Genomic DNA, 21,134 nt, shown 5'->3' with positions numbered 1-21,134 from the left:
TCGAATAAGTGACAAAATAACGCCAACATGTTCCTATTTACATGTTGTGATTTTTAGAATCACAGCGTGTACAAAAAACAACGTAACATGAGACACAGCCGTCTTCTAACCCTAAACAAACCAGGAACTATATTCTCAGAAGGCGAAGCTCTACTACTTGGGCGGAGTGATATGCTCGCAGCAACTTTGTCTGAGAATATAGTTCCCGGTTTGTTTACTGTTAAAAGATGGCTGTGTCTCATGTTACGTTGTTTTTGAGTCTGTCTCAGCTTCTTTAATAAAAACCAAGGCTGACATTGTTTTCTGTGGTTCACGTGTTTTTATTTCACCCTGACGGATCAGCTGCTGCTTTCACTTCATAAAAGAGAATCATCTCTGATGTAAAACTATTGAGGGAACTTTTTAATCCCTGTGTTGTCTTCCCGTTGACCATGCAACTTTTTGTTTTTCCTGGGTCAAAATTTTAAATTAAAACTTTTATGCAATGTTTTGTTCTTTTTTTTATATCAGAGGCCTGTACTAGGAATCCAGATCAACATGTCCTGGAGTTCTTTGAGTTACCCGGCTTCACCTAACCTAACAACCGCGGTCCCTCATAAGCTGTATCACGACACTGGTTATCAACTAGTTCAGTCAACTCAGGGTTTCCCAATCTAGAGACACATAAAAGAGGCGGGGTTTGCACAGCACAACCAATCACAAACCTCTACCAGAGCCGCATATTTTAAAGGGGTGATAGAATGCAAAACTATAGTTGAATAACGACAGTTGGGTGGGTAAATAGGACATACATAGAAGCTCAAAGTCCCACTGACACCCCTTTACTATGAAAATCTCATATTTTGAAACTGCCGCTGAAAACGGGCGAATCTCAACAAAGCTGGAAGTTGACGTCAACCTCCCAAAAACCGGAACCTTTGTCAGCCCATGGGTGTATTAAGATAACGGTCACGCCCCAACATTTACATAGGCTACACAACTTACCTGAGATCAGGAAGTCTTCTTAATCTAGGTCACACAGATCTCTGCTATTCCATTACAAAATTCACTTCTGAAACTTTTTTGTGCGAGAAATCAACTATGTAAAGCTCAAATATGGGCCATTTTACGAAAATGTAGGGTTAGGGTTAGGGTGCTGCCTGTGTTGCTGCCTCGCCGCCCGGCCTGCTTCCTTCACAGACCGCGGTCTGCTATGAGGTACTTGGAACTCCGTCACGACTGGCAGCCCACAGCACTCCATACCCGCGCAAAGTCACCGTCTTTTGGGCTAATAGACAACCAAATGCCCCTGCTCTGACAGAGCTCCAGGGCCTGCAGCTCCCCTCTTCCTGTTAGCTAAATGCCCGGTGTATGTGAGTGAGAGCGCGGTTAGCGAGCTTGTTACACCAGCAATCTGTTACCACAGGTTCCAGTTATCTTATAATGTGTGTAATTATAATGTGTTGAGTTATTTAAACAAACAATTGGGGAAATAAACGATGCATGTCCCTGAGTCTCATTGATAGAGCCTGTGGCTGGATGTAGCTCTATCAATGAGAGCTAGCTCCTCTTAGAGTGCTTCTGAAATTCAGAAATATTCATTAACTTGAAATCGGACACCGTTGTTAGCTTTATAAGACCTTTAGCTAGACGTTGTATACGTGGCGTGACAAAATTCAAACTGTAAATATACTTGGAATTACGCCGAAAATGAAGCTAACTATCCGTGACTTGTAGCTACACAGGTAGCTAGGATTGAAGGGACAGTTGCAGATAACGAAAGCCCTAATCTTCACAAATATTCATTCATTTGAAATCAGACACCGTTGTTAGCTTTATAAGACATTTAGTTAGATGTATACGTGGCGTGACGAAATTCAAACTGTAAATATACTCGGAATTACACCGAAAATGAAGCTAACTATCCATGATTTGTAGCTTGGATTGAAGGGACAGTTGCAGATAACGAAAGCCCTAATCTTCACAAATATTCATTAATTTGAAATCGGACACCATTGTTAGCTTTATAAGACATTTAGTTAGATGTATACGTGGCGTGACAAAATTCAAACTGTAAATATACTCGGAATTACACCGAAAATGAAGCTAACTATCCGTGATTTGTAGCTACACAGGTAGCTAGGATTGAAGGGACAATTGCAGATAACGAAAGCCCTTATCTTCACAAATATTCATTAATTTGAAATCGGACACCGTTGTTAGCTTTATAAGACATGTAGCTAGATGTTGTATACGTGGCGTGACGAAATTCAAACTGTAAATATACTCGGAATTAGGCCGAAAATGAAGCTAACTATCCGTGATTTGTAGCTACAAACGGGTCACATCCAGCAGGCTCTATCAAAGGGACTCGCGGACAAGCGGCGTTTGTTTAAATAACTCAACACATTATAATTACACACATTAAAAGATTAACTGGAACTGTGGTAAGAGATTGCTGGCATAACAAGCTCGCTGACCGCGCTCTCACTCACATACACCGGGTATTTAGCTAGCAGGAAGAGGGGAGGTACAGGCGAAAAAACAGTGACTTTGCGCGGATATGGAGAGCTGTGGGCTGCCGTGACGGAGCTCCAAGGACCTCATAGCAGGCCGGGGTCTGTGAAGGAAGGCAGGCCGGGCGGCGAGGCAGCAACACAGGCAGCACCGGCCGCTGAACTCCGACGCACAGTCTTACCAAATTTGTAATTGGCCATCAATTTTTGTAAAACGGCCCATATTTCAGCTTTATATAGTTGATTTCTCGCAAAAAAGCAAATCAGAAGTGATTTTAATAACGAAATAGCCCCACAAACAATGTATAACTTTGCAGTGTCTGAAATATGAGACCTGCTGTCGAGTCTCCCATGTCTTTCTATGTAGTTTGCTCAAACCAATCAGCACGTAGCTCATTCTGAATATTCATGAGCATACCATATTTGGAAGAAAAGCTCTTGTTCCAAATAGAGCCATATTCACAGGGTAGTTAAGGGCCTAATAAAATAACATTTGGGCAATTTTTAGCCCAACCAATGTTACATACCCTATTAGGAGACCTTAAGGAACAGTGTAAAATACCCTATATAATCATTCTATCACACCTTTAAATAAGAAGAGCAAACTATAATTGTACATAAATATGAAGAACACAAACACGGTTTTGCAGGCAAAACACAATACAGTCACTGCTTCCTAAAACAAGAAGGAAAGCTGGCTAAAAAATAGCTGACACTGTAGATGTGTAAATCACAACTCTTATCAATATCGCTTCCCCATCAGTCAGGACCAAGATCTGACCATAATTACACTTGTGCTTTCTATAAACTGTCGTTGCTTTAGCCTTTTATTTCAGTTGCAACCCTAGCAGTGGTAAGCAATCGTGGGAGCAAATAAAAAATATATAACATATATATAACATATTTCAAAGTGATGTGCGCATTGACAACATACGACTCAAGATGCCGATACGTAATTCCCTCCGTTGAAAATCTATATCTTTCATAAAAATACCCATCAGGCAGGCACGGATTTAGAATGCAGAGGCCCCTGGGCACAAAATCTTGCAATGCAGGGAATGTTAACAGGGTTGTCGGTGCGAGTGTGAGCAGTCTCCGCGCACCGAGCTCCACCAGATCTTCTATAAGAACGGTGACGCCGTTATCAATCGAGTACTAATTGGTCAGTAGGCGGTGCTTTTACACCGGTTGGTCTCGATGGTCTCCAACATAACCTGTGTAGAAATATTTTATTAACAAATGTGTGTATGTGCTCGTTGCAAAAGAGCTGTGCTAGTCATTGAGGAAGTGGTTTAAAGTACTCTGGGTGACCTCTGATGCACAGAACGTTATGCTTAAGTCCTAAAAATAGTTTCAATTATTATTATTATTATTATTATTATTCAATTCAATTCAATTTTATTTATAGTATCAAAGAGTTATCTGAAGACACTTTACAGATAGCGTAGGTCTAGACCACACTCTATAATTTACAAAGACCCAACAATTCCAATAATTCCCTCAAGAGCAAGCAATATGATTTTATGGCATAGAGGTGCATTGTTTGAAGGTCGCGAGAACAGAAGAGGAAGTTGCCCCACACAGAGACCCCGACCTTGACGTGTGTGTGTCTGTGTAAGATAACAACAGTTTCTGTCTAAGAAACAAGAAGACACCCCCTCCCCCCCTTGTGAGGATAGGATAAAAGCTTGAGGGAGAGAATAGAGCGTTCATTTTCAGAAGAGATCTTGGTGGACCAGCTCTGACTCTGTTGCTAGGGAAACTTAGACTCTGTTTGTGAACCCACAGCTGTGTTGTAACTCTAAATGCTGGACTCAGTAAACTTTGCTTAACTGAACTCTTTGTCTCAGATTGATCCTTGTATTTTGGGTAAACTTAAGTCCAATCAAAGAAGGCACAGGAATTATTAAATTGGAGTCAGATCTCTCTGGCATTAGGGCCTTATTTTGGGCCCGTCTTTTGGACCTATTCCCCCTACACCTCCTCCCGACCAGGTTAGGTGTTCAGCGTAAGTGACCACGGCGATTTACCCCGGTAACAAGTGATCCACCGTTGTGATACACAAAACCCTGGGTTGAACCTGAAGTTACCTCAGTAACCCCAAATCTTGCTCCGTAGTACAGGCCTCTGGTCACTTTTCTTGACGTTTTTATAGAGACATTTTTTTTCCAAGATTTCTCACTTTTCCGATGTTTTTGTTGATTTTTTTTCTGCGCTTTTTGAAGCTTTTTCCTAGCCTAGAAATCTAGATGCAACCTAGTGGCAGCACGATTTAATTTGCAGCCAGGGGGTCTAGGCACTCTCCGTTGACTTGCGAGCTGGAAAAACCAAACTCTGGTCAGACCAATCACATCGTGTATAGAGTCGGTGGGCGGGGCTTATGGCTGCTGCTGCTGCTGCTGCTGCTGGGAACAGCGGTCTTCTGGAAGACTTGGAGTTCTTTGAGAAAAGAACAAAGAAAGGCACTGAAGTCATAAAAGTGTGTTTGTTGTTTTGCCGACCAGATATGGCAAAAGTTTAATCTATCAACTAGCTTCTCTTCCTTCTTCGTTGCTCTGCCTGGTTATTGTGTGCAGAGGGAATTTGAAAGACAACCGTTTATCCGGCCCCTCGGATGGAGCCCTGTCAGTGGTGAGTTCCCAGACCCTACATCTGGATGATGGTCTGGCTTGTCAGGCTAGCATTTTCTCGACAATCTGTCTGTGTGTGTGTGTGTGTGTGCGTGTGTGTGTGTGTGTGTGTGTGTGTGTGTATATGTGTGTGTCTGTGTGTCTGTGTGTGTGTGTTCTGCAATGAGATGACAAAAACTCATCAACAATAAATCAAACATGGACATATATTGTGTGCGTTAAGGACAATCAAAACATCAAAAGAAAATGTGTGTGAATGTTGAAAAGCTATCACTCTAAAGAAGCAAAATACACATCTGTTCTAAACTCAGAAAAGAAATGAACATGAAACTCAAGCAGTGTCTCTGTGCGTGTGTGTGTGTGTCTGTCTGTCTGTCTGTGTGTGTGTGTGTGTGTGTCTGTGTGTGTCTGTGTGCATGTGTGTTCTGCAATGAGATGTCAAAAACTCAAACATGAACATAAATTGTGTTTAAGGGCAATCAAAACATCACAAGAAAATGCTGAAGAACTATCAGCTCTTTACAATAAACTATAAATTACAATTAGCTATCATTACAACCAACGCACTGCATCAGTGTCATTCTTCAGCTATATGTCATCAGATCAAAGACCATGAAGATGAAAATGTCTGTTCATCTCTTCAGATGTATCGGCCTCTTTCAGTCCACCTTTAAGTATCCTCTCTGATTAACCAGTGTCTGTAGGTTCTGTTTTACATCACTGAAGTAATGCTTGATGTTATACTTCTGCCACATGTAGCTATGATCATAATAAACATCAACATATTTATCATAGCGCTCACAAGCTATGCGATACACATTTATCTCTTCATCCATCATGACTCTTCATAATTTCCCGTCCAGCCCCCGTCGTTTAAATAGCTAATGCACCTGCACCCATTTGTGCCCCATGGGCGTGCTGGTCTTACAGGGAGGTGTGTTAGGGTGCATTCTGGGCGTGCTGGTCTTACAGGGAGGTGTGTTAGGGTGCATTCTGTGCGTGCTGGTCTTACAGGGAGGTGTGTTAGGGTGCATTCTGGGCGTGCTGGTCTTACAGGGAGGTGTGTTAGGGTGCATTCTGGGCGTGCTGGTCTTACAGGGAGGTGTGTTAGGGTGCATTCTGGGCGTGCTGGTCTTACAGGGAGGTGTGTTAGGGTGCATTCTGGGCTTATTGCCATCTTGAGGCAGCGGGAAGTGAATGGAACTAATGGAACTAATGTGCTGTCTATAGGCCCATTAATAAAAAAGGAACGCGCAGGAGCACACAAACTTGCAGAAGATTACAAATAAAAATATTACTGTGCAAATCCTCCATCATAATAGCAACACGCCAAGGTCCAAACACTTCACGCCGTGCCCTTAGATGGTTAAAATAGGGCCCAGAATCTCAAACCTGTAGACAGTCAAGTTTTTACCGTGGCTCAGAGAGATGCGGTCCAGAGATGCGGTCCAGTTTCGGCCTGCTGGAGATGTTGTGATGACTGTGCAGAGTGATGGTGATGCTGCAGTCCTCTGACCACCTGCACCAGGAAAGAAACAAACACCTGGAAAAATGCTTACATGCTGCTGCTGTGTGGTGATATTCACTATCAACAAAGCTTTTTGGGGGATTTTCTAGTATTTGCCCACGTAAGATTCCGCTGGTGAAAGATATCCGAAAATCTATCTGTGAATCATGAATTGTCGCGTCCTTTAACCTTGCCTTGCCCATGCCTGCCGTTTTGGAAGGTGTTATTAATATACAGTAGGCAGTCTATACATCAGGTTTCCCTACACTGTGCGAGAACAGGCCAAAATTATAATTCAATATGCAGCAATCCAACAGCGTCTGAGAAGTTTTTTGCTTTCATCCCGCCAGTCGTCATGATTCAGCGTAACGAAAGAACAACTGCCAGGGTCATTAACATACTGATCAGCATTCATGAGGTGCTTTACATTGAATGTTTATGGTTAAAAATGGGCGTGTACAGGGTGGGATAAGAGGCTGATTTATGTACATACACTTGTCGGTAATCTGTGATTTATAAAGGGAACATTGCTTACAGATGTGCATATGCACAGTTTTATGAATCAGATTTTTGGCTTTTTGACGTATACTTTTAGTAAATATCCTATGCATAGTTTTATAAATGAGACCCCAGCTCATGGTAATTTACCATTGAAAAGAATACCATGAAAACCTGAACATACTCTCTCTGAGAACGAATTCCCCAGTCACAAGGCAGGCAAGGCACAAAGGGTCTCCTGACAGTGCTTCAAACTGAAGGTAATGAACTGTAATGAACTGCTTGAGGCAGAAATGTGCATGAGTGTTCTTCTCACATACATGGTCTGTCTTATATAGCTGAGCCCTGATTAGGGAGTTGGCCACAATGAAGTCTTTAAAACAAAGGGAAACCAACAGACCTGTCGACCTGAAACAGACACTCCTGTGACCTGTCAGGTTCCCATGGAGGACCAGGAGCAGGAATGGAGCCTGACAGAAAAACTGGGTGTGCCACATTCATGGTCGGATTAATGTGCACCTCCACAAATATTTAGCAACACAGGCCTTTATCTCAGCTGCCCAGTCGGTTGATGTTATTTAGGCTATGTTTACACGGAAACGATCTGAAGAGAAAACGCAAAAGTGGCGTTGCGTTATCACTTTTTATTCTGCGTTTAGACGAGCGTTATGGAGGGGAAATCTGCGTGCACATGGTGACGCAAAAGTGTGTGAAATTCGATGTAGTATGCACTCCAGGTGACTAGGTGGCACTGGCCCACAACACCACCAAGGCACCCACCTGCGTAGAACATTCCTTCTACTTCTCTCCTTAGTAGCGCGAAACCAAAACATGCCGAAGCGAACAACAAAAGCTCGTCTGGAAAGACGAGGAGGTGGAGTTGCATGTTTGTCTGATGATGACCGGCACAGTTGACCGTGATAAGCCACAACACAGCACCCACGGGAGCACTACCAATACCCTGAGCCACAACACAGCACCCACGGGAGCACTACCAATACCCTGAGCCTCGCGTCCCTTCAGCCGCTGCTTGAGAGCGAGAGGCAGCGGGCAGAGGAGGCTGAAGCAGACCCTCCTCTGCCCGCTGACCGCTGCCACTCTCTCGCTCGCTCGCTCTCTCTCTCTCTCTCTTCATCCGTAACGTTCTCGCCTGCTCTGGCTCAAATGAATAGCCTACATATCGTCATCGAACTATAACAACCTTATCCACATTGGTGAAATCATTTAAATATTGAGCCATTAAATTGAAATTCTAACAGGAGCCTATAATTTCTGTATCCTACTCCGTAACAACAGACGCCTTTTTCTCGTCTCTCTCCACACCTCTGTCTTCAGACTTTTGCGTTTTTACCCTTTAGACGGTAACGCGACGGTGGAGCGTTTTTAAGATTTCCACTCTGGAGGGTGGTTTCACTTTTTTGCGTTTTTAAGCCCCAAAAACGCCGTCGCCGTATAAACGAAAGGCACATCCGCTAAAAAAATTTTCGTTTTCACCCGAGAGCGTCATCGTGTAAACAGGGCCTTAGATGGCATTTAGCCTAATCACTCCTGAGGGCTATCTCACAAAACCTAGATAGCATATTAGGCTGGGATATCTCAGTTATACTGGATGACTTAAGTCTTGAATCGGTTTTCACAAAAGCAGAGGCACCTAAGTTCCCATGATCAGAATCAGAATCAGAAATACTTTAATAATCCCAGGGGGAAATTATTTTCGTTACCACTCCAGGTATACAAACAACAAATAAAAACAACATATATTATCAATAATTAAAAATATAAATAAAAACAAATATACAGTAATAATATAATATAACAACCAGGATTTATTAATCCTGGAGCCTTTTCTGATCACTCAGCAGTGGGTTTACCTTATTATTATTATTATCAGCCTGCATTAAAATACAACAGGTACATATTGCTGTTCAGTTAAATACTTTTAATATTTTACCATTGTGACTATTAGTTTAAAAAGGATTCATGTTACTGTCATTGGTGCTGTTACATTGCTGTATGAAGACTGCTGTTTATATTGTTGTTTGGTGAATATATTAGGCTATGGCAGTTGTTGAGATCATTAGAAAAGGCTGATAAAGTTGCAAATGTGTTTTAAATGAAGTCTGCAATGAAAAGGCAGTATATATAGAGCTATACACGTGTGTGTTCTATAATGGTTCTAACAAAGGCAGAGACCAATTCATGTTTTAAGATGATTTATTTATTTTTATATTCTTTAACTTCTTTATATTTAATAAAGGGTCATGTAGGCCTATGTAACTCTTCCATGGCCATTTTATTTGCCATTCTTAGTACACAATGTGCACTGGGACTATAATTTCAGAGGATTGAACAATTATAAAAACTAGGGATGCACCGAATCCATCCACAGCAGTGTATTTTTCATTGTATTTACCTGAAGTTGCTCCATTCTGGCTGCTGTCTGGAGATTCCTTCATGCACAACTCGTATTCTTTCAGATGTTTCAGACCAGATGTTGGAACAGCGGCCATGTTGTGTATAGTTTAGGGTCCTCGCCACCACCAGACAAATCAGCATTGAGAATTGAACATGTAGCTGGACTTGAAGCTTTCTCTTGCATGTGTTTGGTAGGAAGCTGTACCAAGATGTGATGTTGACAGCGATGACAGACTCTATCAGTGTATCAGGTATACTCTGGATAGAATGTCCTGTCTCACTTTAGATCCTTTAAGCCTTCTGAGGAGACACATGCGCTGTTGGGCCTTTTGGTAAATTGTGTCAACATGCAGGGTTCAAGGTGTGGCGGTCATGGTGGTCAATCAAAGTACCGAGGTACTGGAAACTTTCAACCTGTTCCACTACTTGCCCTTCCAGTCTCAATGGTGTGGAAAGTGGATGAGGAGTATCAAGCAGTCGGCCCCTATGGCAACACATTTCCTTGGTCTTGGTGATGTTAAGCTCCAGTGATATGGATATGGATACATATATGTGAAGAAGCAAGCTCGGCCGCTATAATAAAACAGCGAGAAATCGCGTGGCAGACAATAGCGAACGGACTGAATGATAGTCTAAAAATATAAATTTAAGAACCACTTCTCTTAACTGAAACCATTCTGCCCACTTTTAATGCAAAATATACAGCTGTTAATATGTGCAAATGATTAGTAGCCTTACTCCTTTAATGTAAAAAACATGACGGTTTCAGTTCAGAGTAGTGGTCACATAAAGTCTATTTTTAGGCTCCTTACACATTCGGTCGGTCCGTGATTAACAATGCTTTCTTTCACTGTTTTATTACAGCAGCCGTGTTTCTTACAAATAATGTTTCACTTCATCAAACTTCCATAAGAAGCTGCTGCTCACTCTGTGTAAAGTAAATGCACAACGCGTATTCTCCATTTTAGCATCAGTAAATCTGTGATCGACCTCACGGTCTGTTGAAGAACAGACTGGCTTGATCAAAGAGAATTATTTCAGTCTTTTCTTTGTTTAATTAAAGAAATTTTTTGCATCCAATTGTTTCCTTATTTCAAGTCAAGAGAGACGTGAGAGGAGTCAGAATATAAGAAGAGCCAGAATATAAGAAGAGATAATATAAATATATGAAGAGCCCAGAGCCCCGACCTGCTGGACCTCGCCTGTTCAGCTCTGACCAGTTTACTCTCTGGGCCCCGGGGCTTCATGTGACCCACCGGGCCAGTTTGGCATCCCTCCCCACCCTGCGACCCAGCCTCATTTTGAGACATAAAAGGAGCCTTGGTCCCAGCAACTCTTCACTCTCCGCTCAGAGCCAACGACCAGCCGACCCTCAGCCATGACCTCCTTCTCCAGCCGCAGCAGCCTCATGTCCTCCTCCTCCTCCTCCTCCCCCCGCCGTGTCGGCAGCATGGGGGCTGGCAGCGTGTACGGAGGAGCCGGAGGCACGGGAATCCGTGTCTCCAAGGCTTCCTTCTCCTCCTCTGCCGCCGGTGCTGGCAGCGCCTTCAACCTGTCTGACGCCGCCGACATCTCCGACAACAAGAAAGTGGCCATGCAGAACCTCAACGACCGCCTGGCGTCCTACCTGGACAAGGTGCACAGCCTGGAGAGGGCCAACGCAGACCTGGAGCTGAAGATCAGACAGTTCCTGGAGAACAAGATTAAACCTGAGGGCCACGACGGGACCGCGTACTACGTCCGCATCAAAGACCTGCAGGACCAGGTGAGCACAGAGACTCTGAACTCTAAGGGCATTTTCTCAATTCCTACATATCTTCTTAGATTCACCTTTTAAGGTATTTGTATATAATGAAAACTTGATGTTCACTTTTTTGGAATTCTTCAATTATGCACAGAGAGGCAAATGACAAGTGTCCCAAGCTCTCTTCCCTGTCTTTCTTGCGTCAGGGTATATTTTTAAATAGTGAGGCCCAAATGTGTCCTAGAGCAATGTGTAAATAGACAATTTGGCCCTAAAGCTGAAAAGTTGTTCGCTTTTTGGATTTCCTCAAATCGCGTATGTGAAAACACTTCCACCTTTACTCATGTGGACGAATTGTTTTGGTTCTCGAAATTAGTTTACCGAAGTCTTAGCTTCACAAAAGTTGTGTAACATATGAATGAAATAGATAAATGTCTAATAAATGTCTAAAATAACATGTTGTATCGATTTTTGAGTTCTTTTAACATTTTAGTTTGAAGTTCCTAATTTTTTGAACTTTTCAGATCAACTCCGCTGCTCGTGGAAATGCCGGCCTCCTCCTCGCCATCGACAACGCCCGGCTGGCCAGCGACGACTTCAGAGTCAAGTGAGACTTAGTTTCCTTTAACGTCCACACATGGTCAACACTCAGCTGAGTTTCTGGAACTCATTCTCCTGTTTGTTTATTCAGGTATGAGCACGAGCTGGCCATGCGTCAGTCGGTGGAGGCCGACATCGCCGGGCTGAAGAGAGTCCTGGACCAGCTGACTCTGGCAAGATCTGACCTGGAGATGCAGATCGAAGGTCTGAGGGAGGAACTCATCTTCCTCAAGAAGAACCACGAGGAGGTGAGAGCGCTGAAACCAGACGGGAAGATAAATTAAAGCTGCAAGAGGCGATGAATGGCCACCATGTCACGCCCAAGCACAAATGAACTCTGAAAAACTATTACTACTTTGAAAGTGGCTACAACGTTTTGAGAGTTTTTGAACAAACAAACAGGTTTGAGAGGACGTTAGGATATAAGTCCTCTCAAACCTGTTTGTAAAATGAAAATGAATGTGCAAAATCCAAGATGGCCGACATCCCGTCAGGTGAAAAAATTTCATAAAAATGGTATATGTTCCTGAAGATAAGTAATATGTTCCCACCAAATTTCGTGAACATCAAAGAAACTTTTTCTGAACCATGGCGTGTGTTACCGGCAATTTCCACTGGATGCGGAACGTCTCCGGAACGTCGACGGAGTCGTTAGGTTTCCATTAAAGGCAGTGGGTGTATTTCCACAGACTGCGGAACGTCTGCGTCCCGACTCCGTCCCAGTTCCGTCAGTCCGCAGCCCTCCGCAGCGGATACACAGAGCTTCTATTTTTGACGGACGACGGAGAGCTCCGCAGCAATTCAGCACACGGCAGATAGTGCGGGACAGGAAGTCGAGCACAGAAACAAAATAAATATCTGGTTAATTTTCAAAATAAAATACACCGTGCTCACGGCGGATCATATCTCCCTGCACTACACCTTGAAAACACGGCACAGAGTCGTTTCCCCTCTACTCCTCTCGATGGAAACAAACTGTTGTTGGTTTTGTGGTTCTATTCTACCTGAATTCGAGAGAACTTGTGGGTCCTCGTGACTACAGCTGTCAGTCATGGCCGCAGCCGTTCCGCAACAAATCCGGACCTGGTGGGTATTGACGGACGGCGGAGCACGCAGCAGAACCGGTGCGCAGCTGTTACGCATCTAGTGGAAATCCCCGGTTAGGAGGTGCTGGCCACGTCCTTGAGCCCAATCACTGCACAACTTTGCAATTTTCACCAGTTCTGACATGTGTGCCAATTTTTGCGAGCATCCCAAGCCCCTCAAAAATGCTATTACGCAGCAGAAAAATAATATATTATCCTTTCAAAAACAATAGGTCCCTGGCACTTTGGTGTTCGGGCGCTAATAAAAAGATAAAAAGACAGAAGTTTAACCGGTGTCTTCCTCCAGGACCTGCTGGCCCTGCGAGTCCAGGTAGGAGGCCAGGTGAACGTGGAGGTGGACGCCGCTCCGCAGCAGGACCTGTCCGCCGTCATGGCCGGAATCAGAGAACACTACGAGACCGTCGCCAACAAGAACCGCCAAGAGCTGGAGTCCTGGTTCCAGACCAAGGTGAGACCACAAAGTCCTGATTCCCGCCCTGAATGGGCTCACTGCTGCCCCATGCTGTCCAAAACCTGATGCAGCTCAACTTACACCACTAACATCTTTGTTTTTTTATTGTTTTCAAGTTTTAAAACTTTGTGGATTTTTTAAGTTTTAGTTTTTAACTTTTGGAGAAACCTGCAGAAAATGCTTGTGAATGCTGAAACGCTAAAATGCTAAAGCTACCACAAGTCCTTTTTCCTGCAACCTCCTGGTCATAAACTCACTTCTCTAACCTTTAGGCCACCACTGTCTTTTTACTTTTAGTTTAGAAAGTTTTTATAACTTGTTTTGTGTTGTTAACTAGTAACCAATGAGGACACTGAGAATTAAAAACATCATTATTAACTCTTCAGAAGAGATAATTATCTTCACTCAAGTTTCTGCGTGCCAACGTTTTTTAAGTTTTAGTTTTCAACTTATTTTTTAGTTTCCTAACTTCTGCTGTTCTGGTGAGATAACTCTACATCCCGCTGGGCTCTGATTCCCTGATATTTGATCAATAACATCATTGATTGTTCTTCACAGTCAGCCGAGCTGAACACAGAGGTGGCTGTGAGCACCGAGACTCTGCAGACGTCCAAGTCTGAGATCTCAGAGGTCAGACGAACTCTTCAGTCTTTGGAGATCAAACTGCAGTCTGAGACCAGCAAGGTGAGAAAACACCAAATCTCTCAACTTCATCAAGTCATCAAATGTAACATTGATTCTGTATTTTGGGATCGATTTCCAAAATCTAAATTGGAAACAAAACAACACAAAAATTATCCCTTCAGTCTGTTATTGACGACTGAATTCTGATATTTTAGATTAGATTAGATTAGATTAAACTTTATTGTCATTGTGCAGAGTCCAAGTACAAAGACAACAAAATGCAGTTTGTGTCCAACCAGAAGTGCAAAAAAAAAAGCAGAAAAGTGCAACGTGATATACAAGTATAGACGGGACAAGAAATGTAGTGCAGTGTAGACAGTAGTATACAGAAGGTGGTTTAGAGTAACATAAATGAAATTTAAATATGTGCAGTGTATTAGCAGTTACCTTATTAGAGCAGAATAAATATGGCGATGTAATATGAACAATGTATGAACAACATGTACAGATATGTGCAATGTAGCAGCAGTAACATTATAATAGTAGTAAAATAATATAGATATATGCAGTGTATTAACAGAATATATTATAAGAAACAGAATAAATATGCATATTCAGTATGAACCATATAGACAGATATGTACAGGTATGTGCAGTGTGGTAACAGTACCATTGTAGTGCAGAAACCGTAACAATAAGAATAAGTGTATGTGCAGGATGAATAGGATGAACCCTTAACGTTAATCGTTTCCGTGCTAACCATTTCTGCCAGGAAAATAGAGATAAGTGAAGAAAAGTTAGAGCTGATAAAATACAATAGATGTTTGCATAACTTTGACGATGACTTTCATTTGAGCTTTTTACTAATTTGGTTCTCTTCTGGCAGAGTTGGCCTTCTGTATTGGTTTGAGGTGTTTTAAGTACTAAAGGGCTCTCTTACTGTAAATCAAAGTGACGGTAATCATTGAACACAGCTGACCTGACTGTCCTCCCTCTTCCTCAACAGAAAGGAGCTGTGGAGGTGAGACTGGCTGAGACCAAGAGCCGCTACGCCAACATGATAGCAGGTTACCAGAGACAGGTGGAGGTTCTGGAGGAGCAGCTGTCCCACCTCAGGGCCGACCTGGGTAAACACAGGGCCATGTACGCCGAGCTGCTGGACATCAAGACCAGACTGGAGATGGAGATCGCCGAGTACAGGAGGCTGCTGGATGGAGAGAGGTGAGCCGAGTCTACAGTCGTCCATTACCAAACCCACCAGACTCCATTGAAATACACAGTAATGTTATCATGGTAAAACACACTTCATTCAAAGTGGACAGAAACAAAATTAAACTACCAAAAGCCGTCTTGGTTTATCTTTCCACTGTTCCAACAATCACCACTCTGGTTTGGTTGAAATAAACCCTTAATTCACCCATTTACATGTGGAGATATGCTGGCTCTATACACGCTAAAAGTCCTGATTATCTACATGGAGTCTGGTGGAGATATGCTGGCTCTATACACGCTAAAAGTCCTGATTATTTACATGGAGTCTGGTGGAGATATGCTGGCTCTATACACGCTAAAAGTCCTGATTATTTACATGGAGTCTGGTGGAGTTTGGTGATGGTGATTTCATGTTAAACTAAAAGGATCTTACTCTTTAACTAAAAGGCCTATCTCTGTAGGGATCCATCCCATAATGTTGTCAGACACTTAGAATAAGAATCTGAGTCTGTCAGCGGCAAAAACAGAACTTTTAGTGGACGCTAACTGATGCTGAACATGTATTTTTACAATTATAAAACCCACTAGTTGAAGTCTCATGAAATTAGTTACTTATTTTCTGTTCTGCAGCACTACCAAGACCTCCTCCACCACCAAGACAACGAAGGTGATCACCATCACGGAGGAAGTGGACGAACATGGAAACGTGATCAGCAGCAGATGCCAATGAAACCAGAACCAGAAGCTGTAACACGTAAACTGAGTCTGTCTCAGCTTCTTTAATAAAGATGAAGTCTGACATTGTTTTCTGTGGTTCACGTGTTTTTATTTCACCCTGACGGATCAGCTGCTGCTTTCACTTCATAAAAGAGAATCATCTCTGATGTAAAACTAATGAGGGAACTTTTTAATCCCTGTGTTGTCTTCCCGTTGACCATGCAACTTTTTCTTTTTCCTGGGTCAAAATTTTAAATTAAAACTTTTATGCAATGTTTTGTTCTTTTTTTAACATCAGAGGCCTGTACTAGGAATCCAGATCAACATGTCCTGGAGTTCTTTCAGTTACCCGGCTTCACCTAACCTAACAACCGCGGTCCCTCATAAGCTGTGTCACGACACTGGTTATCAACTAGTTCAGTCAACTCAGGGTTTCCCAATCTAGAGACACGTGTTCACATAAAAGAGGCGGGGTTTGCACAGCACGACCAATCGCAAACATCTACCAGAGCCGCATATTTTACATAAGAAGAGCAAGCTATAATTTCACATAAATATGAAGAACACAAACACGGTTTTACAGGCAAAACACAATACAGTCACAGCTTCTAAAACAAGAAGGAAAGCTGGCTAAAAAATAGCTGACACTGTAGATGTGTAAATCACAACGCTTATCAATATCACTTCCTCATCAGTCAGGACCTAGATCTGACCATAATTACACTTGTGCTTTCTATAAACTGTCGTTGCTTTAGCCTTCTATTTCAGTTGCTACCCTAGCAGTGGTAAGCAATCGTGGGAGAAAATAAAAATTATAAAAACATAATTCAGTAATAGTTAGGGAGTGAGGAGGGAGTGAGGAGTTGCAGTGTTCACCTAACTGGCCCAACTGCTTCTCTTCATAATTGTTAGATTAATAATACATAACAAAGTAGAGGGAGGCAGGCCAGCCAAGCCAGATCCGGCAGGGGGAGAGTTCTAAGCCCGAAAAAGCTACCTCTCCTTATGACCTGTCTCTCTTAGTTACCTGTTATAGTTACGCTGTTATAGTTCTAGACTGCCGGGGGACTTCCTTCCTTTGACACACTGAGCTGCTCTCTCCTCTCCCTCTCTATTACTATTACTATTACTATTTGCGTGTATCCCGTCCCGGAAATGCTAGTTACTAATCCTAGCTTCTGGGGAGTTTCCCCGGAGTCCTTATGTTTTTTCCCCCAGCGTATTTCCTTGGAGAACGTTGGCACCAAGACCCTGGTTCCAGCTGTCGCCGTGGTCCTGCTGCACTCCTTGTTGAGCTCAACGGTGCCCTGCAATGTCATGCTGCGTCCTGCTGAACCCTGCAGCTTCCTGCTGAACCCTGCAGCTTCCCGCTACATCCAGTCACTGTTCCATTATTAATGTGACTACTATCGCCACTGTTCATCACACCCCCAACCGGCTCGTCAGACACCGCCTACCAAGAGTCTGGGTCTGTCCGAGGTTTCTTCCCAAGAGGGAGTTTTTCCTCGCCACTGTCGCACTGCTTGCTCTTGAGGGAATTACTGGAATTGTTGGAATTGTTGGTTGCTTTGTAAATTATAGAGTGTGGTCTAGACCTACTCTATCTGTAAAGTGTCTCGAGATAACCTATGTTATGATTTGATACTATAAATAAAATTGAATTGAATTGAATTCAAACTGATGTGCGCATTGGCAACATACGACTCAGGAAGCCGACAAATAACCTATACATAATTACCTCTGTTGAAAATCTATATCTTTCATAAAAATACCCATCAGAGAATGTCGCTCTCACTTCTCTTTTATTTAAATCACTTGAGCGGATCATTAAAACACACATCATTGACTCCTGTAGACATGCTCTTGACCCTTTACAATTTGCCTATAGATTTGGGAGGGGCACGGACGATGCCATTGCAGTGCTTTTAAATTATTAGTATACCCACCTGGAGGGTTGTAAAACGCATGCTCACGTTTTATTTGCAGACTTTTCATCAGCATTCAATACAATCCACCTACACATTTTAGCAAACACATTATCTGGGGTCCGCTTTACTTCAATTGGGACACCACAAGGTAGTGTCTTGTCACCACTGCTCTATATATTGTACACTGATTGTTGTCGCAGTAGCTACCCAGGACGTCATATAATTAAATTTGCAGATGATACTGCTGTGAGTAGTTTACTGGAGCGAGATGAAACTGAACATGGTCCAGTGTTGCAGGAATTTGCTGACTGGTGTGAAGCCTCCCAGTTGCATTTGAATACGTCCAAGGAATTAGTATTTGATTTTAGACGTGGGGCTCCCTCACCTACTCCGACTCTGATAAGAGGAGAGGAGCTAGAGATGGTGACGGAGTGCAAATATCTCGGTCTCATTATTGATCATAAATTATCCTGGGATCAGTGTGCTGATGCCGTTTTTAAAAAGGGCCAGATTGTTAAAACCGGTAGAAAAATCATTGGTAGGCAACAGGTAGAGCTGTACCAACTATATCTGACCAGACTGGCACAGAAGGCAGATAAGGTTTGTATGGATACAACCCATCCACTTTCAGTGGAGTTCAAACCACTCCCTTCTGGTTGAGATATAGATACCCTAATGTCAGAACCAACTGAGCAAAAAACGTATTCATTCCTATGGCAATAACCCAATTAAATAAGGTGTAGGGAGGTGTATGACTGAAGGAATAGATGTGAAGTAGGATAATGTGTAGTGGTTTTTATTTTTTTATGATATTGTGCAATATACTCCTTTTACTGTGTTCCAATTCCCCTACACCTGCTCCCGAGCAGGTTAGGTGTTCAGCGTAAATGACCACGGCGATTTACCCCGGTAACAAGTGATCCCCCGTTGTGATACACAAAACCGTGGGTTGAACCTGAAGTTACCTCGGTAACCCCAAATCTTGCTCTGTAGTACAGGCCTCTGGTCACTTTTCTTGATGTTTTTATAGATACATTTTTTTTCCAAGATTTGTCACTTTTTCAATGTTTTTGTAGATTTTCTTTTTCTGCGCTTTTTGAAGCTTTTTCCTAGCCTAGAAATCTAGATGCACCCTAGTGGCAGCAAGAGTTAATTTGCAGCCAGGGGGGTCTAGACACTCGTTGGCTTGCGAGCTGGAAAAACCAAACTCTGGTCAGACCAATCACATCGTGTATAGAGTCGGTGGGCGGGGCTTATGGCTGACTTGGAGTTCAGCTTTTCTTTGAGAAAAGAACAAAGAACATCACTGAAATCATTCTTAAAAAAGGAAGATGTGTTCAGAGTTTTGCAGACCTGATATTGCAAAAATGTAATCTATCAACTATCTCCGCTACCTTCTTCGTTGCTCTGCCTGGTTGTATCCTATCCTATTACGTGCAGTGGGAATTTGAAAGACAACCATTTATCCCGCCCCTCGGATCGAGCCCTGCCAATGGTGAGTTCCCAGACCCTACATCTGGATGTGGGTCTGGCTTGTCAGGCTAGCTTTTTCCGGCATTTTTGTGATTTTTTTCAACGTTCTTTTATCATTTTTTTTCAAATGCTATTAAATTGAATAAAACCAGACTATACAAAAGAAATTGCAACTTTTTTTGCAACTTTCACTGTCTTCTGCAACTTCATTGCAACAAACATACAAAAGACATCGCAACTTTTATCACAATTTTTTACAAAAGCTCCCGTGAAATCAGGCATTTTGGGCCGCAACAAACCCAAATAAAAAAGCCATGAAATCCTGGAGGGACTGCCCTAGTGTGTTTTTTCATGTGTTATGGTGCACATTCACCAGTGTTTTGTTGTTGTTGTTGTTGTGGTGCGCGTAGGCTACTCCAGATTCTCATCTCTTATATGTGGTGTCTCTATGATCCTCTCCTGTCCTATTCCTGGTAGCCTCCTCAGGGACATTGCACTGTCATCACATGCTGCACAAGCACATGGCCAAGAAGCCATCCTACAACAAGACAGGGCTGGCAACCACCAATCACCGCCTCCAGCTGCCTCTCGTTTGCCCTTGTGAGGCCAGGACAAAAGGAGCCACACCAACTAAGGCAGGTTAGTCTGTGTTTGCCACTCAAGCTAACCACTGCTCTGTTTCCTGCACCCAGAAAGCCCATAAACCAAGCCAAGGACGACTGGAGCTGAATGACTCTTCAATCTCCACTGGAACTCAAGGTCTCCTGTCCCCTCCTTGCCCAACTTCACCGGTGAGCTCCCTACTGCACCTCGCCTAACCAGCAGAATTCCCCAAGACCTAACCCAACCCTGCACACTAGCCACGCCGCAAGGGAGCTGCACTCTTTATTTTGCTGTACAAAGAAATTAGTGGGTTTTCACTGCAATTTCATTCTGGTCCATTCTTGTCCCGCCACAGCGTCTGTGTGCGTGTGTTCTGCAATGAGATGACAAAAACTCAATAACAATAAATCAAACATGAACATAAATTCTGTGCGTTAAGGACAATCAAAACTTGAGAGACAAAATCAAGATTTTTCAAGAGAAAATCTGTCACTTTAAAGAAGCTAAATACACATCTGTTCTAAACTCAGAAAAGAAATGAGCATGAATCTCAAACAGTGTTTCTGTGCATGTGTGTCTGCAACCCAGTATCACGCCTAAGCGTGTAATACACCCGCTGGTCCACTGGGTTTTGCGTGTCAGTGTCACGGTTTGCCTCGCCGAGGCGTGAACATTACACGCATTATGAAGGTACTATACCAGCAGGGGGCGATACTTTTCCTCAATGCCAACAATTCCCCGCCGACCAAAGAGAAGAATAGTATATTCCAACTTCCTTCCCTACCAGGTAAGAGGAAGATACATCCTTGATAGATTCATGTATTTTAAGTAATGAATTGCTTTTGTTTCAACTGTGTTAGCTATATTACCTGTAAGTGTTGCCATGTTAATTTAATTCCGTGGTAGAGAGCCAAAGGTTATTAACGTTAGAGATGGGAATTGAAGGATTTAGGAAATAAGTAGCATAAATAAGCTAGCGCTAGCTCGTTTTAGCATTCCAACGTTAGCTAAAAGGCTAGCTTTATATATTTTTAATTCATTAATGGCTTTTGTTTAGGTAACACTTTACAATAAGGTACACAAAAAATAGGTAGTTAATGATTAGTTACCCTTTTTGAAAGGGTAGTTACC

At 42.8% G+C, this 21,134-nt stretch overlaps 1 pseudogene; it reads left to right on the top strand.

The window, feature by feature from the left end:
- Nucleotides 1-10,655: 10,655 nt before the first annotated feature.
- Nucleotides 10,656-16,088, top strand: LOC120574789 (annotated as a pseudogene).
- The last annotated feature ends 5,046 nt before the right edge of the window (nucleotides 16,089-21,134 follow it).

This window comes from Perca fluviatilis, chromosome 15, assembly GCF_010015445.1.
Source record: "Perca fluviatilis chromosome 15, GENO_Pfluv_1.0, whole genome shotgun sequence".
Taxonomy (NCBI): Eukaryota; Metazoa; Chordata; class Actinopteri; order Perciformes; family Percidae; genus Perca; species Perca fluviatilis.
This window is presented reverse-complemented; position numbering and strand designations above follow the sequence as displayed.